The following is a 14187-nucleotide window of genomic DNA, read 5'->3' on the forward strand; positions in this document are numbered from 1 at the left end:
GCAGAGGCAGAGGCAGAGGCAGAGGCAGAGGCAGAGGCAGAGGCAGAGGCAGAGGCAGAGGAGGCAGACTGATCTCTGAGTTTGAGGCCAGTCTGGTCTACAGAGCAAGTTCCAGGACAGCCAGGGCTACACGAAGAAGCACTGTTCTCCCCAAAATAAAAAGAAAATGAACAAACAAACAAACAAACACCACCACCACCTGTGTGTGTTCTTCCTTTGGGCAAGCGTTGCTGCTCCTGCAGGTCCTCTGGCCTATCCTTACTCACAGCATTTGACACCCCCCCCCCTCAGCTTTACTCTTGGTTCTGTGTGCACCACAACTGATTTTCATTTGATTTCCAGTGATTTATTTTTCTTTAGGTGAATTTTGCTTCTTTCTTCCCTCAACTCCTTTCGCTGATGTTGCATATTTGCTTAAGACAGGGCCTCATGATGTCGCCCTAGCTGATCTGGAGCACAATATGTACAACCAGGGTGGCCTCAGACTCACAGATACACTGCTGCTTCAGTTTCCCAATGCTGGGACGAATCATGTACACCATGCCTGGGCTTCCTTAAAACATCATTACTAAGTGTGCATGTGCGAGTGTGTGTGTTTGTGTGAATACAAGTGTGCATATTCCACAGCACACATGTTGAGGTCAGAGGAGAGTTTGAGGAGTAAGTTCTTTCTTTCTCCTCAAACAAGGAGAGGTCTCTCTTGTTTTTGCAAGAATCTTGTTTTTGTTGCAATGCATGCTACAGGTTAGCTGTCTTGCAACCTTCCTTGATGGTTCTTCATCTCTGCCTCTCATCTCTCTGTAGGGCTGTTGGGATTACAGATGCTTGCCAGCTGTTATATATGGGCTCCGGGGACTGAACTAAGGTTTCAGCCTGGCATGGCAAGTACTTTAACTCATTAAGCCATCTCAAAAGCTTCATTTTGATCGCTTCTTTGTTTGCTTGCTTGCTATCTTTAGTTTTAAATCATTCCATAAAAAAATTAACAGTCCAATGATGTTTAAGTCTATTATTAGTATATCAATCCCTAATAGAAATTAAATATATACACAAACAACACACACACACTCACACACACACGCACACGTACACACGCACACATACACACACATGCACACACATGCACACCGGCCCCCTAAGAATACAAGCTGTTCATGCTGTCTGAGTGGCTTACATGCTGACATTATTATATTATTCTTTCCCCATAATTGTTAGAGTTGAGCTTTGTCTTGGTGGAGTTTTCTGCAGTCATGCAGGTTTACAGTTACTGTTGTCATTTCTTCCTGCACCATGAACTTTCCTTCTCCATTCATTTTTGTATGCAGTAACGGACAACTTCTATAATGTCACTATTGACCCAGACTGACCAGGAACTCTCTATGCAGTCCAGGGTGGTCTCAAACTCACAGTAAACTTCTGGCTTCAGCGGCTCAAGTGATCCACCACACCTAGTTGCAAACATTATTACTTGTAAGAATAAGTTCATCATTTTCTCAATTCTCTTCCTTGGGGGACTCCAAATAACTGTATTTTACATTTTATGGTTAAGATTTACAAATAGATTGTATTTCTGAAGTTGCTGGCGACTTTAAAATAATCTGCTGGCCCTTATTCAGGAAGGCTTGTCTCTCTGTCTTTGTGTGGTGAGCTTGGATTATGAGTCCATGAATGACTGGACTTAATTCTGTGGAAACTCTGAAGGCTCAAGTTTGCAGCTCCTGAGATGAAGGAGCATTGCCAAACGTCGATGCTTTGCTTTCTTTGAAGGGGTTCTTGCTTGAAGTGTGAGTATCACACTCAGCCATTGTTCCGACTCATTTGCATTGGTCTAGTACATACACTGACTATGTTTCCCCCTCTGTTTGCTGAATTGTACCATTGTTCAGTTATTTGTGTTTTACTTTCTTCATCAGTCATCTCTCTCTCTCTCTCTCTTGATCTCTGGATGTTCCTTGAGCCTCAACATGCTAGCAAAAAATATGTTCTTTTTCTAGGTCTCCATTTGCCTAATAAGAGGCTCCTCTGCATATCTAGTTGTAGACCACCACACTACTAGAGGAGCATATCAAGGTCACTCACTGTTTGTTGATGGTAATAATTTCTCTTATTAATTGTTCTTGAAATCTATCAAACTCAGAGAGTCACAATAAGGTTTCAATAATAAACAGGCTTTAAAGTTAGATTTTTTAAAAACCTGAAGTAAATATAGAAAAAGTCTTTTCCTTTCCTATTATAGGACCATGATTGCCATTCCTTTAACAAAAGTAGATTGATAAGACAAACATGAAGCAGATTTGTTTAGTTAAAGCTTTATGTGACATAGGGATCTTCATAAAGATCTAGATATTTGGGTAATGGGTATTTTATCTTTTTTTTTCTCCCAAAAAAGAATGGCCAGCCATAGAGAAAATGTGAATGGACAGAAGAGTCTGGCCTAATGATAGTCATTGAAGAGAAGCTACTCAGCAAGGCCTGTCCTGATTCTCCATACCAACTCACTGAAACACCCTTAATTTCTGGGTGTGGGACAGGACCCTCCTCTGTAATGGAGGTCCTGTGGTCTACTGACTATGTGAGGGTTGTCGGAGAAATGTCTTTGTGAACACAGCAAGCTAGGAAAAAGCACAAGTAGTATTTGGGGGTTTATGACTGGCTTTGGTGGACAATGGATCTACTTTATATTTTCTACTTCGAGAGGAAGGGAATTTAGCTTTTATGGTCTGCCTTGGAGGAAAGAGGAGAGAAAAGCAGAAGGGGTGGGAGATGGGAAAGAGATGACTTCTGAGACCGTTTAGGTGTCCTTCAGTTCATGGCCTCCGGGATGCCAAAGCATCTCCCTGTAGGGCAACACTGTGCCAACCCCACTCCCTGCCCCTCATATGCTTTCATTTGTCCTCCCTCCAGCACCCTCAGAGAGTGAATCCATCACAGCTTCAGGACAGTTTATCAACTGAATATTCCTTTTGTAATGAGAGTTAGTGATGGCTCAGGAAAAAACACTTGGTTTTAAATTTTAAAAATCTGTCATCATCAGCCACCAAACCTAGATACTAATGCACATGCCGCAAGATTCTGCTGAAGGGACCCTGATATAGCGGCCTCTTGTGAGGCTATGCCACTGCCTGGCAAACACCGAAGTGGATGCTCACAGTCAGCTATTGGCTGGAACACAGGGCCCCCAATGGAGGAGCTAGAGAAAGTACCCAAGGAGCTGAAGGGGGATGCAACCCTGTAGGTGGAACAACAATATGAACTAAACAGTACCCCCTGAGCTCGTGTCTCTAGCTGCATATGTAGCAGAAGATGGTCTATTAGGCCATCACTGGGAAGAGAGGCCCCTTGGTCTTGCAAACTTTATATGACCCAGCACAGGGGAAAGCCAGGGCCAAGAAGTGGGAGTGGGTGGGTAGGGGAGCAGGGGCAGGGGGGTTATAGGGAACTTTCGGGATAGCATTTGAAATGTAAATAAAGATAATAATAATAATGAAAAAATAAAATGGCTAAAATTTGTCTTCAAAAAATCTGTTTTAAAATTCATTAAAACAATAAAAACATAACAAAATCAGGGCAAAAATAGACAATTCTACCTCTTTAGCTCTGAAGTGGAATGTTTATAAAATGTATTATGTAGTGATAAGGTACAAGGTCAAATGAAAGGGTTTCCCCAACTTCAAGTCAGTCTGCTGAAGCAAAAGTGTAGCAACCCATGAAGCCTGGAAGAAGAAAAATCTAAGGCGGCAGAAAGAATCCTTCTTCTTGAAACACTGAGACATAGAAGGCCTGGTTGACAATGACCTTTCCAGAACCCAGTCCCAGACCTACCACTTGTTCACAATGCAGTTTACAACTACTGGCTTCAAAGCTCTGATATACTTTCCCCCCATAATCTAGATGTTGGCATCACACTCTCATTAGATGTGCTTTAACTATGATTTTCAGTTTAATATGAGTAGATATTACATAGATTCCATCATTCTTAAAACATTGACACATTCTTAACTTTATTTAGTCACATCTTTAAAATAATTTTAAAGTTATTTATTTTATTAGTCTATGTGAATGAGTGTTTCTCATGCATGGGTATATGAATATCACCTGTGTGGCTGGTGCTCATGGAGGTCAGAAGAGAGAGGGGTTCAGATCCCTTAGGACTGTAGTTACAGGTCCATGTGAGCCATCATGTGGGTGATGGGAATCAAACCTTGGTCCTCTGCAAGAGCACTAAGTGAAGGCTCTGAGGCAGCTTTTCAGTGCTTCATGTCATTTTAATTATACTGAGTGTTAGTGCAGGATATAAATCATATTTTCATTAGCTATTTCTTCATCAGTATAAATGTAAGCCATTTCCAAATTTTAGAATATAATATTGTGATACAGTTTTGTGTATATATGCTGCCTGTGCCCTGGACTACTGTCTGCCCAACCCTATCTGCCCTTGAGGGTTGGAGGTTAGGTGGTGAAGAATCAAGGACACAGACTCTGGGAGCAGGTGAGAAATGCCTTAGCAAACTCTCTGAACACGGCTGCAAACTCCTTTAATACTCTCCACCTCCGCCCCATTGGTCCCAAGAAAGCATCTCTTCTAAACAGCAGTCCCCAGTTACCTGGCATTGTCTGCACCAGCAATCCTCAGTCTCTCAGGAAGTCCTCAATTAGGTCCTCCTGCAGGAGATGTTTTTGCGGCTGCGCGGCCCCCGGTGTGTGTTTCCATAGAGGCAGCCCCGCCATCACTGCTACCTATATAGACTTTTCTAGTCTTAGTACTACCTCCTTGTACTTACTTAATTTTGAATCACTGTAAAGAAACACATAAACAGGCTAATGGCCTTTTGCTAAGGATTGCCAAATTGCTTTCCAAAAGCTACACCCATTCAAATGGTTGCCAACAATATATGAATTTATTTCAGGATACATCAACCAGCAGCAGACATTATCATTTGTCTATTAGTCAGGTAGATTTTTTTTAAACGGATCTTTAATTTTCTGTTGCTGGATTTTACTCAAGTCTACCCAATGAGTAGTCATCAGAAAGAGTTGGTCTGAGTGACAGTTTAAAGGATGTAGGGTAGAGGTCATCTCAGTTGTTTGGACATCTGTCGCAGAATCTAACTGGCATCTGTTTCTTTTTGGTCTACCAAGGTTCAGGTCACTTAGCGTCTTTGAACCTCTTTATCTTTTTTCTGGAAGTGAAGGGATACGGCTAACCTTGAGTATCACTGGCCTCAGCTTTTCATAGCTCCCTTGATGTGATCCTCAAATCTGAAATCTGTGTAGATTTCCCTGGTTATCTTGCCAGTAGTAGCAGAAAATTCCATCTATTATGCATATTGAATTTTTCCTTGCTGTCTTCACTATAATGCACTTTAGATTTTATTCCTCTTATGCACTCTTTCTTTTAAAAGTTATGGTTTAAAAATGCAAATATGGTATATGAATGTTTAATGTGTGATTTGCATTTAACAAATTGCACATGATCACATAACTCCCAATGTGCCTTTGCATCAAGGAAGAAATAAGAATATGCATTTTACATTAAAAGCATAACATTTAAATACTTTAATGCAAACAAACTGCATTTTAATCATATTAATCTCTTCCAAAAAGACCTTGTAAGAAACATAAAATATTTAAAACTTTTCCTCCTACAAAATTCTCTTATCCTTTCAACAGCTTAATTTTTCTGTGATTTTTAAGTTTGAAGAATCTTGGCATTTTTCTGTGCATGTATTGTGAGTTTTGAATCTTGGTCTATTAAGCTTTGCCTCCACAGGGACAGCGATAAACTGACAGACAGGCTGAGAATTCTTTAGGGCAGAATACAGGGTGAGCACAGAACTAAACACAGCAAAGAGGGCATCTGAGTATGTAGAAAATGGAAGACAACTGTTCAACTCGCGATGTTCTGCCTAAAAATGGAAGCGATATAAATGTGCACTTTTTTTTTTTTAATCGCAGTAGCGAAAGCTGAAACCAGTGTTTCTCACTTAACCATTCTACCACTGAGCTGTATCCTCACCCCAGAGCAAAGAGCCCTTGTACTGACCATAACTTTGGAAGTCACAGGTTAAATAAGCTATTTAATGTAGGACCCAACCACACGTGCTAATGGTCGGTCAGCCAATCAGGACTTGAATACTTTTAGTATTGGGGAGAGATACTCCCCAATTGGGTTAGGCCTACTTAGGCTACAGATGGACAGTATTAATTTATAAAGTTGTTACTGTTTTTGAGTCCAATTTCCTTATACTCCCCGAAGCAATTAGTAGTTATGCAATTCTCAGAAATGATTTTGTGTAAAATAATGGTATTTTACACAACAATAGTGACAATTTTGGAGTTTTGGTTTCTTTGAGAAAACCAAGGGGTATTATGGGAATGTGTTTTCGTTTTGATCCCAAGTGTGGGATATGCGGCTGCTTTGGATTGCCCATGGCAGCTGACTATGATTTGCCTCATGTCCTGGTGGAGATGTGATTTTGCCAGCTGCAGATAGTTTCTGTGATTGTGTTATGCTTGGAATTCTGGGGAGTTTGCAGAGGTTATTTTAATGCCAGAACCCCAATAGGTGGGTTGGTGGTGGACTGTTGGTTGGTTGTTGGGTACTGGTGGTTTCCGTTTGCTTAGTAGCCATGTGCAAAGAAGAAACAACAAGAAGATATTCTGAGAGCAAAAAATCAAACTTGCCCCAAGGAACTGGATGCCCCTAATCAGCATGAAGTAGTCTAGCAATAACATTGCCTCTCTGTCCTTTTTTTCTCTCCTATATTGTTTTAGGGGGTTGAAAGGGTGGAAGAAAAGGGTTAGAGAAGTATGGAAGAGAAAAGAACCCACGAAGTAGCCAAGGACTGGTTACAAAGAATGTTCTCTAGCTTTCTGTTCTTAATGACCAAAATAAAGGTTCTTTTTTTCTTTTTAAAATCAAAACACTAAAGAAAGAATTACAAAACAAATTGAGAAACATCAGTAGTAACAGTGATGACAAGAACAACAAACTCCCACTATGTGTGTCCTCTGTGTAACACTGGCAGATGCTCCAGATGCTGCCCACAATGAACTCATTCCTGCTGTGACCAGCTCAGTTACATACTGTTACATTTTACAAGGAAACTGGAACATGAACGAGATGTATCTGACTTTGCAGAAGACTAAGTATATATGATGTACCTGTCTAGGGAGTGATTTAGTACAGGGCTCATGCTGATAGAGGCTGAAGTTGGCTAACTGCAGGTGAGGAACCCAGAAAAGCTGGTGGTGTAGTTCAAATGCCTGGAAGCCAGACAGCTTATAGTGTAAGGATGTCTGAGGGTTGGGAGATCCCAGTGTCCAAGGTGAATGATTAACTCAGCCTTTCCACACCCATCTTTCTCAGTCTGGATGGTGTTTGTCTGTACCGGCAGGGACACCTGCTTCATCCAGTCTATTATCTTCTGGAAGCATTTTCTTTTTTAAAATTTTTTTTTATTAGATATCTTCTTCATTTCAAATGCTATCCTGTAAGTCCCCTATACTCTCCCCCCTGCCCTGCTCCCCAACCCACCCACTCCCGTCGAAGCATTTTCATACACTCAGAAATAATCAACCAATTACATGTATGTCCCAGAGCCATTTCAATTGACATAACTAGCCATCACTGAGGTTCAATCCCTTCCTTCTAGTGATTCCCACCTAACTGGTAAATGATGGTGCCTGGGTTTTTAATATCAAGACTTTATTCCAAATTTTGTATCATAATACATTTTTCTGTTTATACAGTATTCATTTAATTTACCATTCATTCAAACCAAGGCAGGGTTTCTCTGGGTAGTCCTGGCTGTCCTGGAACTCACTCTGTAGACCAAGTTGGCCTTGAACTCACAGAGATCTGCCTGCCTCTGCCTCCTGAGTGCTGGGATTACAGGTGTGTGGCACCACCACCCAGTCAGACCAAGACACTTTTGAATGTAAAAGGTGACATTCCTGACATCACTCGGCTACTCTCTTCTTAAGCTTGTAAGAAGGCTCAGTATCACCATGACGATGTGAACATTGTGATGTTATGGGCTCATTAGATATCAGAGTAAAAATATGTTAGAATGAAAAAGAAATCATATATATATATATATATATATATATATATGAATCAAAGTTACTTTTTTTTGGAAAATTTTCAAGAAACCACATGCTTCAACTTGACTTCCTCTCTACTTAGAATATAGAATATTTGACAACCTGAAAGCTTTCTCTTTATATGTGATGCAAATCTACAGGTTTCCTGAGGCTATACACATGAACAGTGTCAGATTATCACGAATAAAGAGTAAAAAGGCAAGTGCTTCCTGCAAAATGAAGACTTGCTGGTGGTTCTACATGTGTTTCTGTACTCTCAAGAGATCCAAATTAAAGGTGTATTCATGTCCCGAGCAATATCAAACTCCGTCCCCTTCTTTTGTCTGCCAGTCCTGTCTCACCTGTGTGATCCTCACTGTCTCTCATCTTAATCCTCCAGGACATCAGTGTGGCAACACAGGTAGAAGAGAAGCAACTCCCATTTCAGGGTTTGCTGGGATGGCGGGGAGGAGAAGGGTTAATGGTACCGATGGCCCCACACAGTGAAGGATGAGAAGCAGCTGTGGATATCCCCCTTCGCTGTCCTCAGAAGCTTTCCAGGAAGCCTGGTATCTACAGCTCCACCGCCTGTCAGCCTAAGTTGTTCATTATATTCTTGTTTGTCTTGTTTTGATTTTACATCCCCTGGGCAAGAGGCCAGGCGGTTTTATTACAGTACCCATGGTTTTGTCAACACCATCTAAATTAAAGCAAACACTCGGCTCATATGGAACCTTTTGATCGTGTCTCCCTGGGCCCAACTCCTTGGGACTGAGAGATTTGAGTTAGCTATGACACCATTAAAATGGATCGGACCCCAAATGACTAGGATGTTCTTGAAAGAATCCGTTTTCTCACTCTGACATGCGCCGCAGAAGACACATGGAAGCTGTAAAACACAGCTTTGAAGTGACTAATTTTAGAGCCCGTTTACACAGCTGCTCCACTGAAAAGCCGATTTTCATTGTAATTCTTGGTCTGGGAGGGCTTACCGTTTATTTAATTAAAAATGATCGGCAGGGCTGGCTTTTGACAGAGCGGGTCCACAGTGAAACTACAAGGCAAGTGTAGTCGCGGCAGCTCTCTGACATTCTACTTTATTAGATGTCACTTTATAATTAAAAATTTGAGTGGCAGAAGTATGAGCGCCCAGAAAAATGATCTGGAGGACCATCATGCTTTGCAGGCATCTTCCGGGAACAAAGATGAGACTCCAGCACAGAATACTGTGTTCACATTGCCCATACTTTTCCTTCCAAAAGATGAAGAAAGAGAAAATGCTCAAGGGCTTAGGATTGAGAAGAGGGAAATTCTTATTTGAAATGCCATTGAAACCAACCCCTACCATGCAAAGCTTCTACAGGGTTGAAGCTGTAGATATTAGAAGCAAAACAAAAAGAGCCAGACACCCTCGGGGAAGGCATCCATCTTGATTATGAAATTAATTAGAAAAATAAAAGCTCTTTTGCCTTCCTGGTACACTTGCTATTACTTGCACCATGATATTCACTTTATGGGAGCAGTAGTTAGAAATTTCTAGATTTTAATGAAAAAAAATCGAGATGCTTTCCCATTTGTGTACACAAATAAAACAATTTACTGGACTTTGAGAGTCAATGAATATTTTATTTTTAATACCAGTTATTTTACATTGAATTAATCACAGCCATCAAATTTTTTTCTCATGAGGGCAAATCCTATGCCTGAACTTCACACTTCAAAACTGAGATGTTTAGAAATTTCTAGAGAACCAGTTGAATAAATTGTTAATCATATTTTCAAATTACATAATGTATTAGCCACAGAATTTTATATTAATAGACTCAGGGTGGCTTGCCATTTACTTTGAGGTGCCATTTACCTTCACCACTACAACATTTTAAAGATCAGCTATATTTCATAAGAAGAATATCAACAAATGCCCTTGAATCTACCCAGCAACACTGAGGGCATTTCAATGCATTAAAGGACTTAGAAGAACAACATCCTCTTTTGTTATTCAATATTGATCAATATAGTGATCAATTAATTCATACATCAAAAACTGTAAAGAGAGATTATGCATTCTCAATGATAGAAGGCTGTACTGATGAGCTAAAGTCTTTGTTTCTTGTGGACACAAAGCACATAGTGTGAAGCAAGAGAAAATGGTGGTTGTCATCATGTTAATAACTGCCTGAACAGTTTGAAAATTGACTTGAAAGGCAAGTTCAGAAAATACCAAACCATACTAATTGCCGACAACTACAAATTGGCACATTTCTGAAGTGCCTGATGATAAATTCAAATCCGATAAGTAAATTGAGTTGTTTTTTTTTTTTTTTTTAAATGAAGTTTGCTTGGTGCTTAGAGATAGCTCTTTTAGTATGCAAGTTCCCCACTAATTAGTTCCCGAGAGAGGAATGAGTTTTTTGGATTTTATTTTATTTGGTTTTGAGTTCAGCCTTAAACAAGGTGAGCAGCATTAGTTCCCCATCAGCATTCTGAGAAAGTATTGTTTAAAACTCTCCACCTCCCACCACTGAAAGGGACATCATGACACACAGGAGATCAGCCAGCTCGGCTTTACAAAGCGTGCTTCATAATTCCTTTGGCTAACCCATCACCCACTTCTTCAGGCTTGCAGAATCATCATGCTGAAATATATATATGGCATGACCTTGCAAAATAGTGTACATCCAAGGGCCGCAGGCTCTGGGAAGCGAGCTCTGGGAGCCAGAGGTGCGAGCACAATGAAGACTGAGGAAGGGATTCAACTCACACAGAAAAGCTTTCAGCCCACTGTTGGAAAACAATGGTCTCATCATCTCCTCCTCCAAATCTCCTACTGTACTAGCCAGTTTGGCTAAGTCCCTCTCATCAGGTTAATTAGAAATGTTGGAAAAATAAAGGGCTATCAAAAGAAATTATTTATCTTTTGCAACATGTGTATGAAAGAGCAGATTTGGCATTAGAACTCTTGGCATAGTGCTAATGTCCCATGTAATCCAACACTTGTAATTTTTGCATTTTTTTGTATGATGCATGGAATGTGTTTTTAATTTAGATTTTATTTTTCACTTCTGTAAAAGTAATTCTCAAAGCTCCATTGGAATGAGTTATGCCTCACATCACCTTCTAATCTTACTTTTTTTTTAAATTTTTTTATTTTTTTATTTTATGGGCATGCTTCTTTGGCTGTGGTATGCACACGTGTATCTGTGCATGTGTAGGTCAGAGGAGGACCCTTCTTTCAATTTTAATGAGTATATGCTTTACTGTGCCCACTTAAAGGATTTGAACTGTGGGCTAATGGGAAAGAAGCACTGAAGCAGTCCCAACAAGCCTACTTGTTCATTCATTCATTCATTCATTCATTCATTCATTCATTCACTCAGTACAAATTAATGAGGTCCTAATGTGCTGAAAATTAGAGGCAGTCACATTGCTGGAAATAAGAGTGATTATAGCATAAATCCCTTTTAAGTGTATTGTGAGATAGGACAAGACCAACGTACAGATAAAGACCTTGCAATATAGCAGGGTAGTAGTGATAAGCAATGTCAGGCATTCAGCTTGATGAGGGACTGCTGCAATCACATGCACTCACACAGAATTCTCAGACAAGCCCAGGAAGTCATCTACTGTTTTTCAACCCTATTTAAAGTTGAACAAAATGAAGCAATTGTGTTTAAGAAATTCATTCAGTGTCATATAACCAAAGTAGCTGATGCAGGGGACAAGACTCACAAATTATCCAATTTCAGGGGGACAATGCCTCTATTTTGAACACCTTGATTTATACAATTCTTCAAATCTTTCTCTACCTTTTCCCCCAACACATGGAATAAATTTTTCTTTAAGTCTCACAGGGGAGTCTTATACTTTGTGTGTGTGTCACAGGGTCTTATGTATCCCAGACTGTGTGTGTGTGTGTGTGTGTGTGTGTGTGTGTGCACGCACGCAATACCTTGTGATGTGGAAACAAAATAAGGGTGGGACATATTTTTCCCTCGTATAGGAAAGAGTGAAAATGACACTTTGAGTTAAAAGTTAGAAGCTTCAAATTAGAGTGCACAGACTGGAGGAGCAGGGGATCTGAGGAAATGACTGAAGACATTTAGCTTTTTAGTTTTCCCAAGGGTTGCAATGTATTTCTAATGTAAATTAGAAAACTGGGAGGCCTTGCTAGCAAGCTAGATTGGACATTAGCTTTCATTACAAACAAACTATTTCCTATAGATTAGTTTTATTTATGGAATTATGTTGCCTATTTCCTGAGACACAAGTCTCCTTCTTAATGTCTAGGCTCCTTGAAGGCTAACCAGCCTCATTATACACAGAGAGGAGATTGTATTAGCTGCTTTTTGCATCATTGTGAGCGAATGCTTATAAAGGGACTTAAGGGAAGAGAGGTTTATTTTAGCTCACAGTTTAAGGAAGTACACTCTGATGCTGGATTATACACACAGACAGGCCACTCTGCAGTAGCAGGAACTTTCTGGCAGCCTCTTGCTCACATCTCATCAAAGTTGGCACTGATCACTAGCATAGGCTATACATCTCAAGCTAGTCATTTCCTTCACCTAAGCCCTCTGTCCTTAAAGGCTTTATACCTCCCAAAACAGCACCCCTAGCTGGGGACCAAGTGTTCAAACATACGCGCCTACATGACTGGAAGAGCTTCCATGAGCTGGATCCTAAGCTGAACCTTAGAAGAAACTTGCCTGAATAGCCATTTTCCAGCAGGGTGTCCTGAAGGCTCCATCTTTCCAGTCTTCTTTCAAATGAATCTGCACTATTCCATTCTATCATTCTTGATGGGTGGGATCTTTCCCTCATGATACCTGATGTGTCTTGTTACTTTTGCTAAGATCTTTAGCAATTATACTTTTTTGAACCTGTCATGTCTTTAAAGTAAACTCTATTCTGAGCAACACTAAACAAGTCCATTTAAATTTTTGATAGAGTTTGCATCCCTTTTCTCAACAACCTGCAAAGATCACACATCTTTCTGCTATGCTTTCTGCCTCTCGTTGTAAACCGGGGGTGGGGGGGTGGGGTGGGGAATAAGGTATACAATAGTCATGCCACTCCCTGCATATTATATTGTCTTCAAATTTCTCCTGCCAAACAGCGTAGTCTATTATGTTCGAACTCATTCCCAATTCAGTCATATTTTCACGATAGGGCAGAGGTAACCAGATTATGTGCCAGAGTATAAAACGAATGGACTCTTGCTTGGTTCCTGATAAAGGCCTCTGAAGTGCCTTGCAGGCAGATTTGCTGTATGCATTTCTGTTGGCTTTCATGCCATCCACTTTCTCGCCAGAGATCAAGTAAGTTCTGATTACAGTGTTCTAGGCTTTCTCTAGGCCCCCTCCAAGCTTTTTAAATATTAGTTCATGATAGAACTGGAGGTGTGTAACTGAATGTGCAAGTCATGAAAAAAATAGCAGTGGTAAAATACTTTTAAATGGGCAACAGCAGAAAACAATCCAACGTGTGATAGACCTAAGGTGTTTCTGGCAGTGCCATTACATCCAATGACTGAACTACAGTCTGGGGCAAAACATATCACACAAACACTTCACACTGCACATGTTGCCATGGTGTCTGTTGATGGTCTAACCACAAACACCTCAACTCCAATGTCATGGAATCACAGTGGTTTCACCAACATTTAAGGAATTCTATTTTATACAATGTGATGGTTGCATTATTGAAAATACTCTTAATGTTTTCCTGCCTTTGACTTACTTTGTCAGTTGTTAGACTACTTGATTTTAAAAATTACTGCTTAAATTCCTGACTTGGGCTTCATTAAAAAACAAATGAATCTAGGTGTTGTGTTGGGATAATTTCTTTCTTTTTTCTTTCTTTCTTATTTTTTTTTCATTTGTCTTTGACATCTATAATCCCAGACTTTATTTTTTTTTTCTGAGACGTAAATTCTTTTTTTTTTTTTTTTTTTTTGTTTTTTTTTTTTTTTTTTTTTTTTTTTTTTTTTTTTTTTTTTTTTTTTTTTAAATGAAGTTTGCTTGGTGCTTAGAGATAGCTCTTTTAGTATGCAAGTTCCCCACTAATTAGTTCCCGAGAGAGGAATGAGTTTTTTGGATTTTA

This window comes from Mus pahari, chromosome 4, assembly GCF_900095145.1.
Source record: "Mus pahari chromosome 4, PAHARI_EIJ_v1.1, whole genome shotgun sequence".
Classification (NCBI taxonomy): Eukaryota; Metazoa; Chordata; class Mammalia; order Rodentia; family Muridae; genus Mus; species Mus pahari.